Genomic DNA, 14,356 nt, shown 5'->3' on the forward strand with positions numbered 1-14,356 from the left:
TGCGTTAGAACTGGATTAATTTCATTAAATGTTAACAGTGTTCCTAGAGGTCTAGACAAAACTTTCATTAATCTCATATCATTCATTATTACATATCATGACACAAGTCAGTAGTTGGTGGGCAGGGGTGGAAAAAGTACTCACATTTTTTACTCAAAGTAAAAGAATAAATACTTTAATGTAGAAATACTCTGTTACAATTAAAAGTCCGGAATTCTAAATACACTTGAGTAAAAGTACAAAAGTATTGGTATCAAAATGTACTTAAAGTACCAAAAGTAAAAGTACTATTATTCTATAATATTATTCTGAATGTCTGAAATAATATAAATGTATAGAAATCTTTTGTAAATAGCAGATCTACAAGCTTGAGAGCTTAGATCGCCTTTCAAATAGATAAAGAATATACAAAGTAACTAGTAACTAAAGTTTTCAAATAATTGTGATGGAGTAAAAGTAGGCTAAAATATTTGCCATATGTAGTAGAGTAGAAGTAAAAGTATAGAAAATTGGAAACACTCCAGTATAGTAAAAAAATCCCCAAAAGTGTAGTTAATAAATACAGTACTTGAGTAAATGTACTTTGTTACTTTCCACCACTGGTAGTTGATGGGCGTGGGCGGGGCCATTGTTTTGGAGCCACTCGGAGGGCGCGTGCAGTGCTGTCATGAACACCTGCGGCTGATGCTTTGATTTGAATGTCGTCACAGCAGTAACACAGGACCTGTAAAGTTTACACTTCTCTCATATTTCAGGGGAAAACAACCACCTCTCAAGTCAGAAGAACGGTGTAAAAAGTTATTAGGGAAACCCTGGAACAGCATGAAAACTGTTAAGGACGATGGAGGACTCGGAGACATGACGGGAGTGACGGTGAACCGATTTGTTGTAGGTAAGCAAGACGTTTTGGTTTTTTAAAGATTATATCACTTATAACGACGACCGTTTCGTTGACACTTTAATTCTGTGTAAATAAATGTACCTGTTGGGAGTTGGAGATGCTTTGCTGATGCTCGTGTGTGTGTGTGTGTGTGTGTGTGTGTGTGTGTGTGTGTGTGTGTGTGCGTGCGTGCGTGCGTGCGTGCACTGCGTGCGTGTGTTTGTTTCAAACTATAGTTACAAAACACCTCATTAATGCTGCTAATTGCCATCATTTTCACAATATCATAAACACATGTAAGATTTGTGTGCGTGCGCGCGCGCGCATTTTCATACTGACTGAGACAAAAAGGGCTTCCTAATTAATTAAACACAAACTACCAGAAGAAGCCTAATTTACTAAAGGCAGTGGTTCTCAACCTTTGGTCGGGACCCCATTTGTGGGTCGTGGAGACATTTTTATGGGTCACGAGTAAATAAATACTCCTTTATTTTTTGTTTCCTACATTTTGTTTTTAATTATTGTTATTTCAAAACATTTTCTAAAATGATATTTAAAAAAAGCAATATCTTTCATGAATTGTATAAATTCAATGATTTTTCAAAATAATTTCATAAATAAACAAATTAAAATAAAATGTTAATCAAAGAAATTCCATAAATTAGAAAACAAATGTTTAAGAAGTAGTGAAAATACCCGATCTACATGCTCACGTGTTGCATCGTGAGATTTGCTATTTTCACTAGTTGAGGGGTCCTGGGCAGACATCACATGTCTCTTTTGGGTCTCGAGCTAAAAAGTTTGGGAATCACTGTAAAGTATAAACGGGTAGATGATCCTTGAGGAAGAGATCCCATGGAAAGTATCTCTGGGTGTCATTGTGCGTTGCATTTTATTTTAAATTTGTTTTAATTTAATACTTTATTAACAGTTTGCAAAAAAGTACAGTGGTATATCCTTTGAGGTCCTGTGTATTAAATTCATATACACATTGTTTTCAATTAATTGTTTTTATTCATCATATCACAAAAACAATGCAATTATGCCAGTATAACATATAGTATACATAGATGCATCATGATAAAAAATAAATGAAACAAAAGCAAGATACATATACATGCAACACATACGCAACTTAAAACTAACACAACAAAAGATCAAGAAAAGTCATCGAGACATTAAAAGACAAACAATAATATACAATTATATGCAAAACATCATTGCTGTAGGTCTTAAATATTGCCGTTTCCTAATTTCGAAGATGGTGATATAATAAATGTGCTGGCTTTGTTTGGAGTTTAGATAGAGATGCTCATGCAGAAAGCCTGTTTTGTGGACTAGAGTAAACAATGCCATCATCCAAACAAATGTGCCCCAATCAAGCAGCCTTAGGTCTGACAAACAATGAAATGTGGCTCTTGGAAAGCATTCGATGCATGTTGATATTGACCCATTGCAGCCACAGTAAGCTATGAGCAAATTCAATTAACTGGCTGGCATTAGAGGGACGTTTTTAATCTGTAGCGTTGTAAGGGGTTACAGTAGGCCCTAAAGAAGGAATATGTCATATAGACAATTTAAAGAATCATACAGTATAATGGCAATCAAAGCACTGGTAATTGTAACATTCACAGACAGACACATTATTAGCCAGTACAGTTGCTTAAAAGATTTGCTACTGTAAGATATTCTAAACCTTTATTGATTCCTGTCCTGTGGGGGAATTCAGGTGTCATAGTAACAAAAAGAGAATGAAACACAGTAACAAGTCACAGGAAATAATTTAGGATTAGGTTCTTGTGCACAACTGCACATAATGTGCAGTCAATAAATAACAGCGTAGATGTACAGTCTATCACCAGTGAATATACTATGAATGAATATACATCAATGAGTATATGAATGGATATACTGTATGTACTGACTATCATCAGATATAGAGAAGGAGACGACACCTGGACATTTAAGCTTCTTTTATTAATGATGAAGGTGCTAGGACAGGAGTGATTGATGTTTCGATGTAAACTACATCTTCCTCAGAAGATGTACATTGAAACGTCTGTCACTGCTGGCGTAGCACCTTCATTAATCACATCACCTTCACATCCGGTGTCTTCTTCTTTGCTTCTGTGTCCTGTGGCTGTGGCTGTGATGCCTTGATTTGGCTGAGGCCCAGTGGTACTCCTTTTCTTATCATCAGATACAATATGTACAGTGTCACTGTCAACAGAATTAAACATCATCTGGGTACTCACTGTATGTACAGTGTATCAACAGTGAATATGAGAAAGAATATAATACAGTATACTGTATCAACAATTTTCAACAATTAGGCAAATTTGCCTTTGTTGCCTAATATTGCAGTTTCTTGTAACGTAAATTGCTTGTTCGAGCACATTGTTCCAGAGCCTTGTGATGTTCAGAGATTTGTTAAAATGTCCTTTCTCTGTCTTTGACTCTTAAGAAACATACATTTTGGGGGGTTCTACACAGTACATTTGAAACAGTATGACAGGATGGGCTTTGTTTATCTGCAATTCCTTGAGAACTTAGAAATTGTAAAATTGTAAACTGTACTTAAGTACAATTTTGAGGTACTTTTACTTTACTGGAATATTTCCAATTTTCAGTACTTTTACTCCACTACCCTATGTTATACCTAGACTTAGCTTGTAGATCTGCAATTTTCAAACACTTTAGTACTTTTACTTTTGGTACTTTAAGTATATTTTGATGCCAATACTTTTGTACTTTTACTCAAGTAATATTTTGAACACGGGCCTTTTACTTGTAACAGAGTATTTCTATATTGTGGTATTGCTACTTTTACTTAAGTAAAATATCGGAGTACTTCTTCCACCACTGGTCATCATCATCTCAAATGTATCTTATAATATACATTTGATAAAGCAATTGTTAGATCATACTGTTAAATGTAAATGTAAAATATGGCCTAAATAGAAGGTGCTGGGAGCGAAAATTATGAATATAAAGTAGGGGTGCCTCTGATGATTTCTTTTTATAGGGGTGCCCTGGGCCAAAACAGTTTGAGAACCCCTGGTCTAGAGAGGGGGTAGATAACCACGTCTCCTCCGTCATGGAGTTGCCAGGTGCTTCTTTTCACCCGACGGTGAGTTTCACCGGGAGGGCTTTACGCATACAGACGACGCATAATTTGGCTACTGGTATGTCTAACCTGAAGTGGAGATGATGACCCCCCTAATCTCACCAGAGTGGTGTTTTACAATTTCATTTTTTTTTTGCTGATGCACTTATTAGGGCTTCAATGATCAATAATTTTCTTAGCGATTATTTCTATTAATTACTTACATTTAAATGTAATTATGCATCTAAAATACAGATACAATAAACTTTGTTTAACCGCTTCAGTCGTATTCAAAGATTTTACAAAATAGCCGATCTGCAAGCTCACAACATGTTGCCATGCATTTTGAACTTGTACTGTAGATAGATGCTGTTTTTGAAGGATTTTGAAAACCTTTGAACATTTTCCCTATAATGACATGCCAAGTTGAAAGTGGTTGGATTTGCTGCGTGTCTCACCCTGACTCTCCCCTGTTTCCTGTCTCTCCCTACTGTCCTTAAAATAAAGCCCCCCCCCCCCAACAAAAACAAACTCTTGTGTTAAATTAACAGTATTTTACATTGTGGGATTGTGATGGGATGGGATCAGGGATGTAGTTGGGTTAGCCCTGCACTGACTGGGCAGATGTGCCCAGGCACATCTGTGTGCTAGCCCCTACACCATCAGAATGTAGGGACTAGGGCTAAGCTGAAGGCATTTTTTATATTTATATTTATGAGCAATCATACCTGTCCTCTTATTCAAAATTGCAATGCTACACTATGTAGCCCCTACATCCATCAGAATGTAGGGACTAGGGCTAAGCTGAAGGCATTTTTTAGATTTATATTTATGAGCAATCATACCTGTCCTCTTATTCAAAATTGCAATGCTACACTATGTATGGAATCGTGGACTTCTGAACAAACATGCTATATTAACCACTTAAACCCTACTACTGTATGTACTTTGTTGACCGAGGTCCCAATGGGTCTGTAATTTGTCTCCTCCTTTTTACCCTCCATAACAAATCTCAAGTGCGATGCGTTGTGAGCTTGTAGATCTGTTATTTTCACCAAATGCTTGCCTATTGTCGCTGAATGTTTTGCCTATTATAACATGCCCAGTGGGACGCTAGGCTTTGTGTGGTTAAAATATGTTGATGATACGCTTACACTTCACGTCTCCACAGCTTAATTAGTGTGCCTTGTAGATTTTGTTTTTTTTGGCACGGCCACAGGAAGAGCAGATATGATTGTTGCCTGCCTACATAAAATGTAAAGATAAATACAGTTGTATAAGGCATAAAAACAAGAGAGACCACAGTCTGGTGCTTTTCACATATAGGACAATCCGATTACAATCCGATTAAAATAAATAATGATACAAATACAAGATTCTGGAGCGCATGTATGCAATATCTTGTCATTTATTGGTACAAATAACGTGTAGTACACTGCTTCATACGTTATGAAGTATTAAGCTGTGGGGCACGGGATGTCACATGGGAGGAACACATCAGAAAACATGTGGACCTCCACCAGGGCCTCCCGCGGGTCACAGACAAGGTCAGGGAGAGAAGGATGAGGCTGGCTGGTCAGTGGGCACTGTGTCAGGCACCCGGAACTGATGGCGAGCGAACTGACATTGTGGTAGCCAACCCAAGGCACAGACTGTAGGAGGGGAAGTAGACGCACCACCAACGTAGACACACTGGCGGCGGAGGAGTCCCAAGTTGGCTAGTCTGAACCCTCGCTTCACATCGCATAAGCCATGTTGGTCTTCCTAGTTATCTGCAGCTATCTGCTAATGCAGGTCAATCACATAAACTCCAACTTCACCTAACATTCCACTGCGTGTCGTATAACACAAAAACAAATAGGCTAAAGTTGAGCCTAATTGTCCTAATCTAGGATTCGAATCCCTTCGCAAATCGCTTCAATACTCAAAAACATTTGACAGAATATATAGTATACAGTAGTATATAGTATAGTCACAGCAGGACCTCATACAGTACAGTGTGAATTGGCAGTGTCAATATACAAATGATTTTTGGAGGTGATGTTGATAACTGAGAAAAAATATGAACTACAGTATATCTGATAATATCTCCATGATGATTTATTTATGTATTTTTACATTACATCATCAATCATTATAACCCCTCTGAAACACACATTGAAATTGTTGTTCTTGGAGAAGTATTATACAATCAATGGCTTATTAATGAAATAATACCAATGACAATATGCCAGTATATCTATAAAAGGCAAATATTTGTCAAATATCAATGAAATGCTTTAACGCTCATGCCTTAATTGTGAATTGTGTCTTTGTGTGAGTGTATGTGCTCTCCATGACAGGCATATTTTGTTATTCCACTTGGCCACTCTTACTTGACCAACATCTAAAAACAGACAATACGAGGCAGGAGCCAGGCTGAAGGAGAGGAAATCCCTCCCTGTGTTTGTCCACTAGCAGTGTCTGTGGTTGTCTTCCTGCTCCGAACACAATGCAAGGTGCCCTTTGCGGTTTATTGCCACATTTAACGCTTTTGTTGGCGTGTGCAGAATTTAAATCTTGTCTCAGCGTGACAGATCTGTTGAGCCTCCACTGCTGAAGAGCTCTATTCCGAAATGAGGGGTTCCCCCAAATCCACAGTGACACATGTGCTTACGAAATGATTGATAATGCAACATTAAAAGGAGGTTATGTTACTTTTAAAAGGAGAGTGACTCGGTAGATTGAGTCCTTGGTTGATAAATTAATAAAACATGTTTTGGTGGTCCCCTCCTAGGGTACATTAAGCAATACACTTTTTTTTTCTCCAAAAGTGGGTCTGCCCACCATTTTGGAGATTACCTCTTAAACTATACTCCAGATTAAGTTGCTAATATTTTTTTTGTTGATAAGATCACAATGTTTCAATGAACATAGTTTACTTAGCAGTCTTGTGCATCAGTTATGCATCTTCATTTCAAAAGTGTTAGTGCAATATGTCCACATATTCTGCATGCCACTTATTGGTGTCTATCATATCTAAGTTCTTTTTGACAGACATGGGTGTATGCAATACTTTATTAATGACAAACTTAGCATTTGTTTCATCATCCTTGGAATACCAGATGGGTGGGCGTTTGTCACGTTGTCGAATACAATCAGTGCCAGAAAGTCTAGACAATGACAGGAAAGTATTTGAAGGTCAATTTATTGTCCATTTCTAGCCTGGCAACTTACCTGACTCCATCTGAGTTGTCCTCTTGCAGTAACCCCAACTGTTATCTGATACAGCATGCACAATAGATTGGAGCATTTAGTGTGTGTGTGTGTGTGTGTGTGTGTGTGTGTGTGTGTGTGTGTGTGTGTGTGTGCGTGGGTGCGTGGGTGCGTGCGTGCGTGCGTGCACGTACTAGCAAGATGGACAATTATTTTTTTGATGTTGCTGTTTGACAAAGTGTTGAGGTGTGCATTAAATCACACTCATAAGTTAAAAGTAAAGTGTCTGCATTACTTCCTCGTCGAAATGTAAAAAACGTACTGTATCCTGTGTCGTGAGCGGCATTTTGTGTGTGTGTGTGTGTGTGTGTGTGTGTGTGTGTGTGTGTGTGTGTGTGTGTGTGTGTGTGTGTGTGTGTGTGTGTGTGTGTGTGTGTGTGTGTGTGTGTGTTTGCATTCATTCCATTTGTCTGATGATGCTCATGTGGTGAGAGAGAGAGAGAGAGAGAGAGAGAGAGAGAGAGAGAGAGAGAGAGAGAGAGAGAGAGAGAGAGAGAGAGAGAGAGAGAGAGAGAGAGAGAGAGAGAGAGAGAGAGAGAGAGAGAGAGAGAGAGAGAGAGAGAGAGAGAGAGAGAGAGAGAGAGAGAGAGAGAGCGTGCAGCACACTTTGAAGGGAAACGTGCAAGGGAAACTAGGGTTAGAGGGCATGGTCACCAGTTTTACTATGAGGTCACTTCCATTCTGTCAAACAGACTTACAGCTCTTGTAGAGAAATGTCTACCTTCGTCAGCATTTTGATGAAAGTAAACAAGTCACAATGTGTTATTTATACTTGATATCTTGCAATTTTTGCGTTGGTTATTCAAAAATAGCTGATATACAAGCTCACAGCACGTTACTTTGTGCTTGTACATCCGCTATTTTTTTACATTTTTGAAAAATCTTGAATGTGAGAACTACTGATTTCGAAGGCATTTGTAGAATCAGGCCTCAGGTCTTAATGGGTTAAGCCAGTGTTCCTACAGAGCCATCCTAATTTCTCCCTGTATGTTCCCTTTGACCTTCTGTATTGTCCACTAGGGGGCAGTATGTCTGTATCTGTCTCCCCATTTCAAGAGTGCACATCTGCTTGGAATCCTTAACACTGCCATCATTATCCATTATGTTGGTTGTTGTTGTTTGCCTGATTAGGCTTCTGATTTGTGCTCTCTACACAATGCACAGCACTGCAAATTATTTATATATATGGCTTGTCCTATTCCAGTTGACAGTTAGCAGTTGTAGAATGACATTCTACAGTACAGGTTTTTAGCAGATGCTGTTATTGTCCTGATTTTTTCAAGGACACCTTGGGAGAATAGGTGGCTATTGTGGTCACCCTGTGACCTTTGTGTAAAAGGATAGTGTTAACCACTTAGCATTCCTGCTGCCCTTTATGTGACCTCCTTTTCAGCCTCTCACTTCATACTCCATATTGGAATTGTTATACTTCATAAGTGACAAAGGTCAAAAACACCCCTAAAACCCTGAATACCCCTAGAATCAGCCACAGTACACTTACAGGGACCTTCATTTTTCATCTCCTTAAAACGTAAGCGCTACAGAACAGCTCTGCAACCTTATTGATGATGGCTCTGCCAGCCTCTGCTATAATACACCCTGAACTAACTACATCTTCAGCCAATCATACCCTTTTTTTTTTCACAGATTAATTATTGCGTCACCAGGCTTTCCGCTGTACCTGGTTTTCATTCCAAATTAACCAGTGTGAACCGGTCTTTAAGCCTGGCTTCCATATCTGTTAATTTGCACACACATAAATGCATGCACCGTTTCCGTATCCGCTCCAGAACCAGACCGGAAAAGCAACCTGCAAAGCAAATTCATCCCAGTCTAGGCACAGTTTTAAAGCTTGTCAGGAATTCAGTTATCTTCAAGTCTTTCATCCTCCGTTCAGTCTGTACACAATTCCATAAAATTACCTCAATCTTTTCTGTCTTCAAAAGTGGATGTCGCTCTGCACACTCTCTACTATTTTCCTACTTAAAAAAAAAATCTGAAGTAAGATAATAGATGTCTATGAAAGACATCTGTGACTTTTTTCACCAAAGATTGTTCATATTCACACCTATCTTTAAAACTGCAGGCTGTTTGGGAGGTAACAATGAACGACAGCACACTTCCATTGACAAGCATATGGATTCAAATTCTCAGTCACCATGACTGATTTCAGTGATTTGTATACCAAATATAGTCAAATACAGTATGTCTTTCTCTTGGCTAACTCTTGGATTTCGCTAAAGGATGATTTTTATACTTAGTTGTGCGCTGGCGTCGCACACCACCGTCCTTTCACTCTGTTAAACATATCGCAAATTGGGACTTGACCTAACAAGACTTTTCAATCATGGGATTTTATTTGCTTTAATCCACGATTAACTTTCATTGCACTTCCCTCAGTTGCATCCCAAACTGTAGCTGTAATTGTAGCTAAACTAGAAATGCAGTCTAACATGCATAGGGTAATCCGTTACTGGTGTGACATCACCATGATGAGAAATTCAGAATGGTGCTATATTACCTTTACATAAAACGTCTGGTGAAACGGGTGCAAGTCTTGTTTACCATAGTATCATAGGCCTATATCATGATAGAAACTGAGCATGATTCTTTGCAAACAGTCAGCACTTCATTTAGTTTATTGTAGGGCTGAGTTGAATGATTTGGAACGCGGAAGTTTAGTTTGTTGAAATGGGATTTGCATAAATTTAGATTTGGACTGTTCATCTTTGCTTTTAGCCCATTTATTTATTATACATTTTTACATTTATACCTCACTGAGTATTTGTGCAGTCTGAGTTTATACAATACAATAGGCCTGCATGTGTCTGCACAAAACTGTGACGACTGACTAATACTAAATGATTCTGAACAGCAACAAAACTTGTCTTTTATTTGTACTAATTAAGGACCTGAAAGGCACTTAAAAGAAAAACCTGTGGAATACTTACAAGCTAGTCTTAAATCGGTCAACAGACTGATGGGACAATTATCTAGCTTTGAAAGTCACTCGAATTGCATGGAAGGCTTTAAAAGAAAAAATGTATACATATGCAGTGGGGTTCCCTGCTTTCTCTCTCTCAGCTGAGGGGCCCTTGGCCTGAAAAACATTGAAGACCCTTGGTTTATACAAAATTTGTAAAATTTACCCAACATTTTTGAATGTTTGTGTGCATGTTTCTTTGTGCTGTTTGGAGCATTTGTGTGTGTATTTCCTGTTCTCTGAAGTGTGTTGCAGCAGTGGGCATGGCTGTAAAGAGCCAGCCAACTCTAGGACAATGGTGGGGTCAGACTCAGAGGTCATGTTTCTCACTAGGAATCCTGGCACCAGCATACTAGTAAAAGTGTTACCTCCCTGGCCCAAAACAATTTCCTTTGACATTATTCCTGAGAAACTGCGGACATCACATTATCAACTAGAAAAGTGTGCTCCTCGGCTGTGCAAGTTGTGGGTTGCGGCCATGAGGGCGAGAGGAAGCTGGGGGAATAGCATGTCAACAACATACAGTGCAGCTTTATGCATGTTTGACGCTCCTATGGGCAGAAGTGAAAGTGCTTTGGGGTTGTGCTGTATAGAGGCCCTTCAACATGTATTATACAGTATATGGTGTTTTTTGTAAGAAATGGGCACCTCACACAATCTCTTAAAGCTAATTAATTGTCATATCACTCAAGATCATTTGCACCTAATTTGAAAAAATTAAATGAAATAAATAAATCACGATGACATTTGTAGCATTTGTAGCACTCTCTATTGTGGAAAAGAAGTCATTTTTGTAAAATAGGTCACTTTTGCAAACCTTGAAAGCCAATCATAACCAATCAGAATGGAATATGAAAAATCTGAATGATACTTATTTATAACATGAGTGTGTTGAAGAAAATGTACAAAACATTTGATGTAATGACCTATGGTTCAAGAGTTATAGGCTAAAACCTAAAGCAGTCTGTTACAGTGCTACCATGAAGCCGATTTGAATAATTTGGGTTGGAGTGGTCTTGCAAAGTTGGACACTGATCAATCTGAAATTAGCTGTGCACAGACAGATGGACACACGTACAGTGGTGAAAACATTATCTCCACCTCCACCGCTTGGCGGAGATAACGACACTAGTGAAAATTGAGACCTGCCATGCAACTGGGTGATGGGACTTTCAAGTATTGTTGATATTGTCATGTTCTCTTGCCTAAAAAATAAGTATTAATACATTTTTATTGAAGACATAGGTCCATTAGTTAGCCTACTACAGTACATCAAAAAGAAAATTACATTACTCATATAAAATAATTAATAAAACATTAATGATGAAACAGGGATGCATTTTGCCATTTTCCTATGATTTAGGATTCGAGCATTATTTCTTAAATGTTGTCTAGCCTCAAAATTTAGGGTAGCTGTGTTCATGACATATACACATACATCTACCAAATGTGCTGCTGCTGATATTCTTGTGCATAGATCTCTTTGGACAGCCACATAGGGAGACTTAATTATGAATAATTAATAATTCATCAGTCATGCCTGAATCTGGAAATAATGTAATGCTTCTTTGCCATGGAATTCCCTTTAAAAGTGAGCTTTCATCTATCTGTGTCATCCCTTATAGAGCACCGAAGTCGGACGTCACTGCCACTAGAGGGCGCTGTTTCACGGGTTCGTGGCTTTATTTTTTGTGTTGAAATCCCCATTTGGGAATCTTAGATCACGTCATATAAGAACTGTGTTCCAAACATAAACACACCACCCTGGCGTTTTTGCCAGGGAGGTGGCTCTGCATCGTTTATGATATTCATTCATATTTGATACAGCCTGTTTCTGGCGAAAATGGAATTAATTCTGCCTTAAAAGTCTTAAGAACTAGTACTTCCGGGTCTGAAATCACTGTCTCTACAGCAGCCGCGTTCATGGGAAATGTAGTCTTTGGGTTGTTTGACTCGTTTCTAGTGTTTATATTGTGTTACTCTTTGGGTAAATGTGTACATTTACACCTTCAGTCGATTCTTCATATCCATATGAGTAAAATCGCCAGGGTGGTGTGTTTATTTTTGGAACACAGTTCTTATATGAAGCGATCTAAGATTCCCCAATGAGGATATCGACACAAAAAGTAAGCTACAAACCTGCGGAAAGCGCCCTCTACTGGCAGTGACGTCAGGACTTCGGTGCTCTATGGACTACTATTGAGTGTAAATCAATCACCTTCTCAGTCTGTTTGATGGATACCAAATAGCAAAAAGCCATTATCCCCAGTGCAATCTTACGCTCTCTCCCTCTCTGCCCGTGGAAGAGCGAAGAGGCAGTCCGACGTTGCCTTGGAATAAAATTATATCTGATACACATAATTATCACTCACACATGGCTGGTTACAGAGAACTTTAAATTACAGCAATCGTTTGTGTTCTGGATTCATTAAACTGAATGGCCTCTGTGTGGTTAAAACAACATTTTATTTGTCTTTTATAAGTTTAACTGTTGATTGAGACAACCTATTGACACAAGGAATTAACAGTCATACTTTTGTGGATTACAGTAAAATTGTAATGACAATCAATCACATTCACAATCTTATGTAATGTCACTATACCCGACGTTTGCATCATACACTCTAACGTTTTATTGCCTTTCAATAAAACCATATTTGAAGGCATTATTATCACCTACATGTCACTGATTATAGAGAATGTTATATTATTTTATTCCATTCTTTATTTTTTATGAAGTGTGTATTTTGGAGCCAATGGCATCGTGCAGCACAAATCATTGTCTTCTTTTAATAGACTTCATCATCTTATATAAACACAATGGACACAAGAAATTGACACTGTCACTTAAGCTGATTATAGGAAAATTAGAATCACAGAGATTCGTTGAGAATTATTAGAGTGAGGGAGACCTCTGAATGTTGTGCGCCCGGCCCGACTCCCAACATGTCCATTGCAGGCACGCTCTACCTAACTGATTTGCCATAGTGGGTGGTTTTAGAATCCGGTATGCACTTTCCCAAACGTGTGTGCTGGGCAAGATAGCATTTTTCACGCAAATAACAGAGTCTACATAATGTATAGCGTGTAGAGCGGCCGTGAGATACCGTTTGGGGACAGCGCCAGCTGTCTTGTGCCTAATTAACGGGTAGCGGGTAGTGCCAAAGGATAGCACAGGTCGGAAGATAGGGACCGTTATGTTTTACCTGTCCTGTAACCAAAAGCACACAATCCCTGCAGCTGTCAGTGTGTCTTGTCAACAGCCATAGTATCCTTGAACAAATGCACCTGATGTCGGGTCCTTCGGATGAACCTGTGGGAATGGGAAATGTAAAGCACAAGTAACAGCTTTCCCTTTCACCTGTCTGAAGATCAGACAGGTGAAAACACATATCAATAGACAGTTACACTACTTGTCCTGTTCTTGCCTGAAAGAGCTTTATTAAGTTACTCCTCTGAAAATTAGATCTGGAGTTAGTTTAGATCCTGAAATATGCCCACATCCCGCTGGCAATACCCAGTGTACCACACACGCACACGCACGCGCACGCACACACACACACACACACACACACACACACACACACACACACACACACACACACACACACACACACACACACACACACACACACACACATACACACACACACACACACACACACACACACACACACACACACACACACGCACACACTGTAAATTGTGGGAGGCTATACGCTGATAGGTCTTGCAGTGATGTGTGCGGGCAACAGAGTAACGAGAACCAGCTGCTCTCCTCTCTACCCTCCTCTTTCTCCCGTTTCTTTTCTCTCCTTTATTCCCCAGTGTTATTATGATTATCACTGTGCCCCTCCTTCCCATGGCAGAACAGAGCATAAACAACAACAAAGACGACTGCTGACAGAGCGGCAGGAGAGTCAGACCTCCCTCTATGCATGCACACACATACAGTATATGCCTGCATAGACTACATACAGCATAAGTAATCACGCTTGCATCTACACTCACATACATACATCTACACTCACATACATCAACATTATGTTGACGCACATTCTCATGTACAGAATACAGATACACATACAGTACATAGCCTGCAGTCACACATAGGCACGAATAGACACATATC

The sequence above is a fragment of the Gymnoscopelus microlampas genome (genome assembly GCF_963454915.1).
Source record: "Gymnoscopelus microlampas genome assembly, chromosome: 20".
Classification (NCBI taxonomy): Eukaryota; Metazoa; Chordata; class Actinopteri; order Myctophiformes; family Myctophidae; genus Gymnoscopelus; species Gymnoscopelus microlampas.